We start from the raw sequence: 14,276 nt of genomic DNA on the forward strand, positions 1-14,276 counted from the left end.
ATAATCTGATTTTACAAGTATTGGGAAATTATGTGAAATAATAAAATATTTTCGATTGCCATGATAATTCAAATATAATATAACTCATGAAATAAATAATGTTTTAAGTTTGATAAACTATAATTCGTTCAAGTATCAAGACTTATACTATGTTAATATAATAAACATGTATAGTTTTAAAGATCATATTGGGTCAGAATGACTTTTGAGATAACTTTTGTTAACTTTTGCATGTCAGCCTCGAGCATTAGGATTATGATACACTATGACCAGACCTAGCTTTTTAGACATGTATTGACCAACATATGTTCTCTAGGTTGAGATCTATGGTTATTTTGCATTCCGAGTTTCGGTCACATTTCTGTGAATGACCTTATGTGCTGCTAAGGTGAGTTTCATTTGCTCCCTTTTTAATTGCTTTTGCAATCTATATTTTTGGGCTGAGAATACATGCACTTTATTTTAAATGCAATGGACACAAGTAGATACTAAATTCTACACTGAGTTTGAACCGAAAATCCCTTAGCTTTGGTAACTAGTAACTGCCAGTTATAAGAACTGGTGGGCGCGAGTAGTTATATATGGATCCATAGGGCTTGACATCTCCGTCTGTTCCAGGTATAGAAACCTTAGCCTGAACTATAAAACATACGTATGCTATTTGAGGTTAATACAGGTTAGATAACGTGTATTGTACATGTTAGTTGCATGTATATTAAAACATGGGTACTTATTATAACGTTAAAGCTTAGTTACCAGGGTGCTCAATCTTGTAGAATATTTTGATAAACGTTTCTGGATGAAACAACTGAAATCTTGTGATCCACCTTTATATACGGATTATGCGCAACATTAAAACTATGAACTCACCAACCTTTGTGTTGACACTTTTAAGCATGTTTATTCTCAGGTTCCTAGAAGTCTTTCGCTGTTTGCTTATATGTGATACAAGCTATGTGCATGGAGTCATACATGCTTTATTCGAGAAAACGTTGCATTCACAAAATCATCACCATGTATCTTATATTGACTGCATTATCAACGGATGTAGTATTGTAAACTATTAATTACGGTAATTTTCTATATGTAGAAATTGAAATGTCCCGTTCTTATTGATTAAAAACGTTCCATATTAATTGATTTCGTTGCGAGGTTTTGACCTCTATATGAGACGTTTTTCAAAGACTGCATTCATTTTTAAAACAAACCATAACCTTTATTTCATAAATAAAGGTTTAAAAAGCTTTACGTAGATTATCAAATAATGATTATCTAAAATATCCTGTTTACACACGACCATTACATAATGGTTTACAATACAAATATGTTACATCGAAATCAGTTTCTTGAATGCAGTTTTTACACAATATCATACAAACATGGACTCCAAATCTTGTCCTTATTTTAGTATGCAACAGCGGAAGCTCTTAGTATTCACCTGAGAATAAACATGCTTTAAACGTCAACAAAAATGTTGGTGAGTTATAGGTTTAACCTATATATATCAAATCGTAACAATAGACCACAAGATTTCATATTTCAATACACATCCCATACATAGAGATAAAAATCATTCATATGGTGAACACCTGGTAACCGACAATAACAAGATGCATATATAAGAATATCCCCATCATTCCGGGACACCCTTCGGATATGATATAAATTTCGAAGTACTAAAGCATCCGGTACTTTGGATGGGGTTTGTTAGGCCCAATAGATCTATCTTTAGGATTCGCGTCAATTAGGGTGTCTGTTCCCTAATTCTTAGATTACCAGACTTAATAAAAAGGGGCATATTCGATTTCGATAATTCAACCATAGAATGTAGTTTCACGTACTTGTGTCTATTTTGTAAATCATTTATAAAACCTGCATGTATTCTCATCTCAAAAATATTAGATTTTAAAAGTGGGACTATAACTCACTTTCACAGATTTTTACTTCGTCGGGAAGTAAGACTTGGCCACTGGTTGATTCACGAACCTATAACAATATATACATATATATCAAAGTATGTTCAAAATATATTTACAACACTTTTAATATATTTTGATGTTTTAAGTTTATTAAGTTAGCTGTCCTCGTTAGTAACCTACAACTAGTTGTCCACAGTTAGATGTACAGAAATAAATCGATAAATATTATCTTGAATCAATCCACGACCCAGTGTATACGTATCTCAGTATTGATCACAACTCAAACTATATATATTTTGGAATCAACCTCAACCCTGTATAGCTAACTCCAACATTCACATATAGAGTGTCTATGGTTGTTCCGAAATATATATAGATGTGTCGACATGATAGGTCGAAACATTGTATACGTGTCTATGGTATCTCAAGATTACATAATATACAATACAAGTTGATTAAGTTATGGTTGGAATAGATTTGTTACCAATTTTCACGTAGCTAAAATGAGAAAAATTATCCAATCTTGTTTTACCCATAACTTCTTCATTTTAAATCCGTTTTGAGTGAATCAAATTGCTATGGTTTCATATTGAACTCTATTTTATGAATCTAAAAAGAAAAAGTATAGGTCAATAGTCGAAAAATAAGTTACAAGTCGTTTTTGTAAAGGTAATCATTTCAGTCGAAAGAACGACGTCTAGATGACCATTTTAGAAAACATACTTCCACTTTGAGTTTAACCATAATTTCTGGATATAGTTTCATGTTCATAATAAAAATCATTTTCTCAGAATAACAACTTTTAAATCAAATTTTATCATAGTTTTTAATTAACTAACCCAAAACAGCCCGCGGTGTTACTACGACGGCGTAAATCCGGTTTTACGGTGTTTTTCGTGTTTCCAGGTTTTAAATCATTAAGTTAGCATATCATATAGATATAGAACATGTGTTTAGTTGATTTTAAAAGTCAAGTTAGAAGGATTGACTTTTGTTTGCGAACAAGTTTAGAATTAACTAAACTATGTTCTAGTGATTACAAGTTTAAACCTTCGAATAAGATAGCTTTATATATATGAATCGAATGATGTTATGAACATCATTACTACCTTAAGTTCCTTGGATAAACCTACTGGAAAAGAGAAAAATGGATCTAGCTTCAACGGATCCTTGGATGGCTCGAAGTTCTTGAAGCAGAATCATGACACGAAAACAAGTTCAAGTAAGATCATCACTTGAAATAAGATTGTTATAGTTATAGAAATTGAACCAAAGTTTGAATATGATTATTACCTTGTATTAGAATGATAACCTACTATAAGAAATAAAGATTTCTTGAGGTTGGATGATCACCTTACAAGATTGGAAGTGAGCTAGCAAACTTGAAAGTATTCTTGATTTTATGTAACTAGAACTTGTAGAATATATGAAGAACACTTAGAACTTGAAGATAGAACTTGAGAGAGATCAATTAGATGAAGAAAATTGAAGAATGAAAGTGTTTGTAGGTGTTTTTGGTCGTTGGTGTATGGATTAGATATAAAGGATATGTAATTTTGTTTTCATGTAAATAAGTCATGAATGATTACTCATATTTTTGTAATTTTATGAGATATTTCTTGCTAGTTGCCAAATGATGGCTCCCACATGTGTTAGGTCACTCACATGGGCTGCTAAGAGCTGATCATTGGAGTGTATATACCAATAGTACATACATCTAAAAGCTGTGTATTGTACGAGTACGAATACGGGTGCATACGAGTAGAATTGTTGATGAAACTGAACGAGGATGTAATTGTAAGCATTTTTGTTAAGTAGAAGTATTTTGATAAGTGTATTGAAGTCTTCCAAAAGTGTATAAATACATATTAAAACACTACATGTATATACATTTTAACTGATTCGTTAAGTCATCGTTAGTCGTTACATGTAAGTGTTGTTTTGAAACCTTTAGGTTAACGATCTTGTTAAATGTTGTTAACCCAATGTTTATAATATCAAATGAGATTTTAAATTATTATATTATCATGATATTATGATATATTAATATATCTTAATATGATATATATTCATTTAAATGTCGTTACAACGATAATCGTTACATATATGTCTCGTTTCGAAATCCTTAAGTTAGTAGTCTTGTTTATATGTATGTAACTCATTGTTAATATACTTATGGAGATACTTAATTATCATAATCTCATGTTAACCATGTGTATATCCATATATATATCGTCATGTCGTTTTTACAAGTTTTAACGTTCGTGAATCGCCGGTCAACTTGGGTGGTCAATTGTCTATATGAAACATATTTCAATTAATCAAGTCTTAACAAGTTTAATTGCTTAACATGTTGGAAACATTTAATCATGTAAATATCAATCTCAATTAATATATATAAACATGGAAAAGTTCGGGTCACTACAGTACCTACCCGTTAAATAAATTTCGTCCCGAAATTTTAAGCTGTTGAAGGTGTTGACGAATCTTCTGGAAATAGATGCGGGTATTTCTTCTTCATCTGATCTTCACGCTCCCAGGTGAACTCGGGTCCTCTACGAGCATTCCATCGAACCTTAACAATTGGTATCTTGTTTTGCTTAAGTCTTTTAACCTCACGATCCATTATTTCGACGGGTTCTTCGATGAATTGAAGTTTTTCGTTGATTTGGATTTCATCTAACGGAATAGTGAGATCTTCTTTAGCAAAACATTTCTTCAAATTCGAGACGTGGAAAGTGTTATGTACAGCCGCGAGTTGTTGAGGTAACTCTAGTCGGTAAGCTACTGGTCCGACACGATCAATAATCTTGAATGGTCCAATATACCTTGGATTTAATTTCCCTCGTTTACCAAATCGAACAACGCCTTTCCAAGGTGCAACTTTAAGCATGACCATCTCTCCAATTTCAAATTCTATATCTTTTCTTTTAATGTCAGCGTAGCTCTTTTGTCGACTTTGGGCGGTTTTCAACCGTTGTTGAATTTGGATGATCTTCTCGGTAGTTTCTTGTATAATCTCTGGACCCTTAATCTGTCTATCCCCCACTTCACTTCAACAAATCGGAGACCTGCACTTTCTACCATAAAGTGCTTCAAACGGCGCCATCTCAATGCTTGAATGGTAGCTGTTGTTGTAGGAAAATTCTGCTAACGGTAGATGTCGATCCCAACTGTTTCCGAAATCAATAACACATGCTCGTAGCATGTCTTCAAGCGTTTGTATCGTCCTTTCGCTCTGCCCATCAGTTTGTGGATGATAGGCAGTACTCATGTCTAGACGAGTTCCTAATGCTTGCTGTAATGTCTGCCAGAATCTTGAAATAAATCTGCCATCCCTATCAGAGATAATAGAGATTGGTATTCCATGTCTGGAGACGACTTCCTTCAAATACAGTCGTGCTAACTTCTCCATCTTGTCATCTTCTCTTATTGGCAGGAAGTGTGCTGATTTGGTGAGACGATCAACTATTACCCAAATAGTATCAAAACCACTTGCAGTCCTTGGCAATTTAGTAATGAAATCCATGGTAATGTTTTCCCATTTCCATTCTGGGATTTCGGGTTGTTGAAGTAGACCTGATGGTTTCTGATGCTCAGCTTTAACCTTAGAACACGTCAAACATTCTCCTACGTATTTAGCAACATCGGCTTTCATACCCGGCCACCAAAAATGTTTCTTGAGATCCTTGTACATCTTCCCCGTTCCAGGATGTATTGAGTATCTGGTTTTATGAGCTTCTCTAAGTACCATTTCTCTCATATCTCCAAATTTTGGTACCCAAATCCTTTCAGCCCTATACCGGGTTCCGTCTTCCTGAATATTAAGATGCTTCTCCGATCCTTTGGGTATTTCATCCTTTAAATTTCCCTCTTTTAAAACTCCTTGTTGCGCCTCCTTTATTTGAGTAGTAAGGTTATTATGAATCATTATATTCATAGATTTTACTCGAATGGGTTCTCTGTCCTTCCTGCTCAAGGCATCGGCTACCACATTTGCCTTCCCCGGGTGGTAACGAATCTCAAAGTCGTAATCATTCAATATTTCAATCCACCTACGCTGCCTCATATTCAGTTGTTTCTGATTAAATATGTGTTGAAGACTTTTGTGGTCGGTATATATAATACTTTTGACCCCATATAAGTAGTGCCTCCAAGTCTTTAATGCAAAAACAACCGCGCCTAATTCCAAATCATGCGTCGTATAATTTTGTTCGTGAATCTTCAATTGTCTAGACGCATAAGCAATCACCTTCGTTCGTTGCATTAATACACAACCGAGACCTTGCTTTGATGCATCACAATAAATCACAAAATCATCATTCCCTTCAGGCAATGACAATATAGGTGCCGTAGTTAGCTTTTTCTTCAATAACTGAAACGCTTTCTCTTGTTCATCATTCCATTCAAATTTCTTCCCTTTATGCGTTAATGCAGTCAAGGGTTTTGCTATTCTGGAAAAGTCTTGGATGAACCTTCTGTAGTAACCAGCTAGTCCTAAAAACTGGCGTATGTGTTTCGGAGTTTTCGGGGTTTCCCACTTTTCAACAGTTTCTATCTTTGCCGGATCCACCTTAATACCTTCTTTGTTCACTATGTGACCGAGGAATTGAACTTCTTCCAACCAAAATGCACACTTTGAAAACTTAGCGTACAATTCTTCTTTCCTCAATACTTCTAACACCTTTCTCAAATGTTCACCGTGTTCTTGGTCATTCTTTGAGTAAATAAGTATGTCATCAATGAAAACAATGACAAACTTGTCAAGGTATGGTCCACACACTCGGTTCATAAGGTCCATGAACACAGCTGGTGCATTAGTTAAACCAAACGGCATGACCATAAACTCGTAATGACCGTAACGTGTTCTGAAAGCAGTCTTTGGAATATCATCTTCTTTCACCCGTATTTGATGATACCCGGAACGTAAGTCAATCTTTGAATAAACAGACGAGCCTTGTAGTTGATCAAATAAGTCGTCGATTCTCGGTAGTGGGTAGCGGTTCTTGTTGGTAAGTTTGTTCAACTCTCGGTAGTCGATACACAACCTGAATGTACCATCTTTCTTCTTGACAAACAAAACAGGAGCTCCCTACGGTGATGTGCTTGGTCGAATAAAACCACGCTCTAAAAGTTCTTGTAATTGGCTTTGCAGTTCTTTCATCTCGCTGGGTGCGAGTCTGTAAGGAGCACGAGCTATTGGTGCAGCTCCTGGTACAAGATCTATTTGAAATTCAACGGATCGATGTGGGGGTAATCCGGGTAATTCTTTCGGAAATACATCGGGAAATTCTTTTGCAATGGGAACATCATTGATGCTCTTTTCTTCAGTTTGTACTTTCTTGACGTGTGCTAGAACAGCATAGCAACCTTTTCTTATTAGTTTTTGTGCCTTCAAATTACTAATAAGATGTAGCTTCGTGTTGCTCTTTTCTCCGTACACCATTAAGGGTTTTCCTTTTTCTCGTATAATGCGAATTGCATTTTTGTAACAGACGATCTCTGCTTTCACTTCTTTCAACCAGTCCATACCGATTATCACATCAAAACTCCCTAACTCTACTGGTATCAAATCAATCTTAAATGTTTCGCTAACCAGTTTAATTTCTCGATTCCGACATATATTATCTGCTGAAATTAATTTACCATTTGCTAATTCGAGTAAAAATTTACTATCCAAAGGCGTCAATGGACAACTTAATTTAGCACAAAAATCTCTACTCATATAGCTTCTATCCGCACCCGAATCAAATAAAACGTAAGCAGATTTATTGTCAATAAGAAACGTACCCGTAACAAGCTCCGGGTCTTCTTGTGCCTCTGCCGCATTAATATTGAAAACTCTTCCGCGGCCTTGTCCATTCGTGTTCTCCTGGTTCGGGCAATTTCTAATAATGTGGCCCGGTTTTCCACATTTATAACAAACTACATTGGCATAACTTGCTCCGACACTACTTGCTCCACCATTACTCGTTCCGACACCATTTGTTCCTTTCGTTCTATTAACCCCTGGTCCGTAGACCTCACACTTCGCCGCGCTATGACCATTTCTTTTACACTTGTTGCAAAATTTGGTGCAGAACCCCGAGTGATTCTTTTCACACCTTTGGCATAGCTGCTTCTGATTGTTGTTGTTGTTGCGGTTATTATTGTTGTTGGGATGATTGTTGTAGTTGCTGTTGTTGTTGTTGTTGTTGTTGGGCCGTTTGTTGTAGTTGCGATTGATGTTGCGATTGTTGGGATAATTGTTGCGATTATTGTTGTAATTGCTGTTGTTGTTGTATTGGTGATTCTTATCACCGTTTTCCTCCCACTTTCTTTTGACTTGCTTCACATTGGCCTCTTCAGCAGTCTGTTCTTTAATTCTTTCTTCAATCTGGTTCACTAGTTTGTGAGCCATTCTACATGCCTGTTGTATAGAGGCGGGCTCGTGTGAACTTATATCTTCTTGGATTCTTTCCGGTAATCCTTTCACAAATGCGTCGATCTTCTCTTCCTCATCTTCGAATGCTCCCGGACACAATAGGCACAATTCTGTGAATCGTCTTTCGTACGTGGTAATATCAAATCCTTGGGTTCGTAACCCTCTAAGTTCTGTCTTGAGCTTATTGACCTCGGTTCTGGGACGGTACTTCTCGTTCATCAAGTGCTTGAATGCTGACCACGGTAGTGCGTACGCATCATCTTGTCCCACTTGCTCTAGATAGGTATTCCACCATGTTAACGCAGAACCTGTGAAGGTATGCGTAGCGTACTTCACTTTGTCCTCTTCAGTACACTTACTTATGGTAAACACCGATTCGACCTTCTCGGTCCACCGTTTCAATCCGATCAGTCCTTCGGTTCCATCAAATTCCAAAGGTTTGCAGGCAGTGAATTCTTTGTAGGTGCATCCTACACGATTTCTTGTACTGCTAGATCCAAGGTTATTGTTGGTATGTAGCGCAGCCTGTACTGCGGCTATGTTTGAAGCTAGAAAAGTACGGAATTCCTCTTCATTCATATTCACGGTGTGTCGAGTAGTCGGTGCCATTTCCTTCAAAATAGTCAAATGGAACAAGTTAATCATACAGAATATTAAGAGTAGTTAATAGTATTTCGTAGCATAATATGAACTCATTTATAAAAGCTTTTTCTTCATATTAGCGTTTTATAAGTTTAAATTCGGGTAGTACCTACCCGTTAAGTTCATACTTAGTAGCTAATATACAATTCAACTACTACAATTCTATATGAAAAACTGATTATAATAATAATTCGCGTTCAAACTTTTATACAATATTTTACAGACTTACAATACCGTTTATTTTACATAAAGCATGAAATATAGCACACAATAACTTTGATACAAGATAGTTGTGAAGATAATTCTAGCTAGTACACAAGTCGTTCAGCAAAGGCAATAAAGACACGTAATTCATATGTCCAGAAACAAGTCATGCATTCTGGTTTTACTAGGACTACTTCCCATCCTTGGTCTTGTGCAACATAACCGTTATGGCCGTTGATAAGACAGCGTGTTGTAACGTCGTCAAAGGGACGAGGGTTACGTAATGTCCAACAATCCCGTAACAATCTAAAAACCTCATTTCTTACCCCAATTACCGACTCCGTCACTTGTGGAAACGTTTTGTTTAATAGTTGTAGCCCGATGTTCTTGTTCTCACTTTAGTGAGAAGCGAACATTACTAATCCGTAAGCATAACATGCTTCTTTATGTTGCATGTTAGCCGCTTTTTCTAAATCACGAAGTCCAATATTCGGATATATTGAGTCAAAATAATTTCTTAACCCGTTGCGTAAAATAGCATTTGGGTTCCCCGCAATATATGCGTCAAAGTAAACACATCGTAACTTATGGGTTTCCCAATGTGATATCCCCCATCTTTCAAACGAAAGTATCTTATAAACCAAGACATTCTTGGAACGTTCTTCGAATGTCTTACAAACTGATCTCGCCTTAAATAGTTGTGCCGAGGAATTCTGGCCGACTCTAAACAAGATTTCATCAATCATGTCTCCGGGTAGGTCTCTTAAAATATTGGGTTGTCTATCCATTTTGTGTTTTTAAACTGTAAAATAGACAAGAGTTAGATTCATAAAAAATACTTATTAATACAAGCAATTTTTACATATATCATAAAGCATAAGAACACTATATTACATATATTACACCACATGAATACAACTATCTTATTCCGACTCGCTTGTTTCTTCTTCTTCGGTTTTGGTTCGTTTTGCCAAGTTTCTAGGGATATATGATTTTCCCCTAATACGAGCCGTTGTTATCCACATTGGTTTAGAAAAACCTGGTGGTTTAGAGGTTCCCGGGTCATTGTTACAACTTAAGGACTTCGGGGGTTGACGATACATATAAAGTTCATCGGGGTTGGAATTAGATTTCTCTATTTTTTTTGCCCTTTCCCTTATTATTTTCTTTTGCCTTTTTAAATTCAGTTGGGGTAATTTCTATAACATCATCGGAATTCTCGTCGGAATCCGATTCATCGGAGAATTGGTAATCCTCCCAATATTTTGCTTCCTTGGCGGAAACACCATTGACCATAATTAACCTTGGTCGGTTGGTTGAGGATTTTCTTTTACTTAACCGTTTTATTATTTCCCCCACCGGTTCTATTTCTTCATCCGGTTCCTCCTCTTCCGGTTCTGATTCTTCTTCCGGTTCCGACTCTTCTTCCGGTTCCTCTTCGGGAACTTGTGAATCAGTCCAAGAATCATTCCAATTTACATTTGACTCTTCATTATTATTAGGTGAGTCAATGGGACTTGTTCTAGAGGTAGACATCTATCACATAATATCAAACACGTTAAGAGATTAATATATCACATAATATTCACATGTTAAAAATATATAGTTTCCAACAAAATTTGTTAAGCAATCATTTTTCAAGTAAACACGGTCGAAGTCCAGACTCACTAATGCATCCTAAAAAAACTCGATAAGACACACTAATGCAAAATTCCGGTTCTCTAAGACCAACGCTCTGATACCAACTGAAATGTCCCGTTCTTATTGATTAAAAACGTTCCATATTAATTGATTTCGTTGCGAGGTTTTGACCTCTATATGAGACGTTTTTCAAAGACTGCATTCATTTTTAAAACAAACCATAACCTTTATTTCATAAATAAAGGTTTAAAAAGCTTTACGTAGATTATCAAATAATGATAATCTAAAATATCCTGTTTACACACGACCATTACATAATGGTTTACAATACAAATATGTTACATCGAAATCAGTTTCTTGAATGCAGTTTTTACACAATATCATACAAACATGGACTCCAAATCTTGTCCTTATTTTAGTATGCAACAGCGGAAGCTCTTAGTATTCACCTGAGAATAAACATGCTTTAAACGTCAACAAAAATGTTGGTGAGTTATAGGTTTAACCTATATATATCAAATCGTAACAATAGACCACAAGATTTCATATTTCAATACACATCCCATACATAGAGATAAAAATCATTCATATGGTGAACACCTGGTAACCGACAATAACAAGATGCATATATAAGAATATCCCCATCATTCCGGGACACCCTTCGGATATGATATAAATTTCGAAGTACTAAAGCATCCGGTACTTTGGATGGGGTTTGTTAGGCCCAATAGATCTATCTTTAGGATTCGCGTCAATTAGGGTGTCTGTTCCCTAATTCTTAGATTACCAGACTTAATAAAAAGGGGCATATTCGATTTCGATAATTCAACCATAGAATGTAGTTTCACGTACTTGTGTCTATTTTGTAAATCATTTATAAAACCTGCATGTATTCTCATCCCAAAAATATTAGATTTTAAAAGTGGGACTATAACTCACTTTCACAGATTTTTACTTCGTCGGGAAGTAAGACTTGGCCACTGGTTGATTCACGAACCTATAACAATATATACATATATATCAAAGTATGTTCAAAATATATTTACAACACTTTTAATATATTTTGATGTTTTAAGTTTATTAAGTCAGCTGTCCTCGTTAGTAACCTACAACTAGTTGTCCACAGTTAGATGTACAGAAATAAATTGATAAATATTATCTTGAATCAATCCACGACCCAGTGTATACGTATCTCAGTATTGATCACAACTCAAACTATATATATTTTGGAATCAACCTCAACCCTGTATAGCTAACTCCAACATTCACATATAGAGTGTCTATGGTTGTTCCGAAATATATATAGATGTGTCGACATGATAGGTCGAAACATTGTATACGTGTCTATGGTATCTCAAGATTACATAATATACAATACAAGTTGATTAAGTTATGGTTGGAATAGATTTGTTACCAATTTTCACGTAGCTAAAATGAGAAAAATTATCCAATCTTGTTTTACCCATAACTTCTTCATTTTAAATCCGTTTTGAGTGAATCAAATTGCTATGGTTTCATATTGAACTCTATTTTATGAATCTAAACAGAAAAAGTATAGGTCTATAGTCGAAAAATAAGTTACAAGTCGTTTTTGTAAAGGTAGTCATTTCAGTCGAAAGAACGACGTCTAGATGACCATTTTAGAAAACATACTTCCACTTTGAGTTTAACCATAATTTCTGGATATAGTTTCATGTTCATAATAAAAATCATTTTCTCAGAATAACAACTTTTAAATCAAAGTTTATCATAGTTTTTAATTAACTAACCCAAAACAGCCCGCGGTGTTACTACGACGGCGTAAATCCGGTTTTACGGTGTTTTTCGTGTTTCCAGGTTTTAAATCATTAAGTTAGCATATCATATAGATATAGAACATGTGTTTAGTTGATTTTAAAAGTCAAGTTAGAAGGATTGACTTTTGTTTGCGAACAAGTTTAGAATTAACTAAACTATGTTCTAGTGATTACAAGTTTAAACCTTCGAATAAGATAGCTTTATATATATGAATCGAATGATGTTATGAACATCATTACTACCTTAAGTTCCTTGGATAAACCTACTAGAAAAGAGAAAAATGGATCTAGCTTCAACGGATCCTTGGATGGCTCGAAGTTCTTGAAGCAGAATCATGACACGAAAACAAGTTCAAGTAAGATCATCACTTGAAATAAGATTGTTATAGTTATAGAAATTGAACCAAAGTTTGAATATGATTATTACCTTGTATTAGAATGATAACCTACTGTAAGAAATAAAGATTTCTTGAGGTTGGATGATCACCTTACAAGATTGGAAGTGAGCTAGCAAACTTGAAAGTATTATTGATTTTATGTAACTAGAACTTGTAGAATATATGAAGAACACTTAGAACTTGAAGATAGAACTTGAGAGAGATCAATTAGATGAAGAAAATTGAAGAATGAAAGTGTTTGTAGGTGTTTTTGGTCGTTGGTGTATGGATTAGATATAAAGGATATGTAATTTTGTTTTCATGTAAATAAGTCATGAATGATTACTCATATTTTTGTAATTTTATGAGATATTTCTTGCTAGTTGCCAAATGATGGTTCCCACATGTGTTAGGTGACTCACATGGGCTGCTAAGAGCTGATCATTGGAGTGTATATACCAATAGTACATACATCTAAAAGCTGTGTATTGTACGAGTACGAATACGGGTGCATACGAGTAGAATTGTTGATGAAACTGAACGAGGATGTAATTGTAAGCATTTTTGTTAAGTAGAAGTATTTTGATAAGTGTATTGAAGTCTTCCAAAAGTGTATAAATACATATTAAAACACTACATGTATATACATTTTAACTGATTCGTTAAGTCATCGTTAGTCGTTACATGTAAGTGTTGTTTTGAAACCTTTAGGTTAACGATCTTGTTAAATGTTGTTAACCCAATGTTTATAATATCAAATGAGATTTTAAATTATTATATTATCATGATATTATGATATATTAATATATCTTAATATGATATATATTCATTTAAATGTCGTTACAACGATAATCGTTACATATATGTCTCGTTTCGAAATCCTTAAGTTAGTAGTCTTGTTTATATGTATGTAACTCATTGTTAATATACTTATGGAGATACTTACTTATCATAATCTCATGTTAACCATGTGTATATCCATATATATATCGTCATGTCGTTTTTACAAGTTTTAACGTTCGTGAATCGCCGGTCAACTTGGGTGGTCAATTGTCTATATGAAACATATTTCAATTAATCAAGTCTTAACAAGTTTAATTGCTTAACATGTTGGAAACATTTAATCATGTAAATATCAATCTCAATTAATATATATAAACATGGAAAAGTTCGGGTCACTACAGAAATCATCAAACGTCAAAAACCTTGGAATTTGATATTCAATTATGGTGTGACTTTTCAAAAGAATGCAATGTTACAAAACGTATCATGT

The sequence above is a fragment of the Rutidosis leptorrhynchoides genome, chromosome 8 (genome assembly GCF_046630445.1).
Source record: "Rutidosis leptorrhynchoides isolate AG116_Rl617_1_P2 chromosome 8, CSIRO_AGI_Rlap_v1, whole genome shotgun sequence".
Classification (NCBI taxonomy): domain Eukaryota; kingdom Viridiplantae; phylum Streptophyta; class Magnoliopsida; order Asterales; family Asteraceae; genus Rutidosis; species Rutidosis leptorrhynchoides.